This window comes from Rutidosis leptorrhynchoides, chromosome 11 (genome assembly GCF_046630445.1).
Source record: "Rutidosis leptorrhynchoides isolate AG116_Rl617_1_P2 chromosome 11, CSIRO_AGI_Rlap_v1, whole genome shotgun sequence".
NCBI lineage: Eukaryota > Viridiplantae > Streptophyta > Magnoliopsida > Asterales > Asteraceae > Rutidosis > Rutidosis leptorrhynchoides.
The window spans coordinates 292,049,838-292,051,031 of NC_092343.1; positions in this window are offsets into that span (position 1 = coordinate 292,049,838).

Genomic DNA, 1,194 nt, shown 5'->3' on the forward strand with positions numbered 1-1,194 from the left:
TTAGGTTTTAACTGCGATTAAAAGTTTTAAAAATCGACAAACCGGTCATCAAACGGTAAAAAACCCCCTTTTTATAATAATAATATTACTTATATATATTTGTATTTTTATAAATTAAAACTAATATAGCGCTAAGCTTTGTTTAAAAGATTTCCCTGTGGAACGAACAGGACTTACTAAAAATTACACTACTGTACGATTAGGTACACTGCCTATAAGTGTTGTAGCAAGGTTTAGGTATATCCATTCTATAAATAAATAAATATCTTGTGTAAAATTGTATCATATTTAATAGTTTTTCCTAGTAAAATATAAGCTATTTCATATACACCTCGCATAACATCAATAGGAATGGTGAAAATAATGGAACGGAAAAAGTTTAATTTATAATGGAAATATCAGACAGAGTAATTGAGACAAATCACCGAATTTAATTATAGAGATCTTAATTCACGAAGAATCAAATCTTTTAGATTTCGAAGATTTTCTTTAAATCCCTTGAATTCCGGAAATTCAACCCTGATTCCATCAAAAGTTAAGACGAATCTTTACTTTTCCTATTTCAATCTTTTGTGATAGCTTCATTCGTGCTCTTCGAATAATCGATCCATATTACTCAATTATATTCGTCATGAAAACATTTTTATTGTTAGCCATGACCACCTCACTCAAATTTCGGGACGAAATTTCTTTAACGGGTAGGTACTGTGACGACCCGGAAATTTTTGACCAAATTTAAACTTGATCTTTATATGAATTCGACACAATAAGCAAAGTCTGTAAAGTTGAGTCTCAAATTTTTTTTTTTTTTTTTTTTTTTTTTTTGGAATTGTTTACATAAGTACATTTGGCATTCGACTGTTTCCGACGATTCACGAACCATTGTGTAAATAAATATATATGAATTCTATACATAACTAATATTATTTATACAAATAGATATTAAGGATTCAATATATTATAGTAAGTAAATATAATATAATTAATAAAATTGTATTATAGTAAATTTAAATACAAAGTTAAATATAATGATTATATTAATATTATTATCATTACTTTCATTTTTATTATTGTTAATAATAATATTAAAATATGTAATATTAATATCATTATTTCTAATATATATATATATATATATATATATATATATATATATATATATATATATATATATATATATATATATAAATTTGA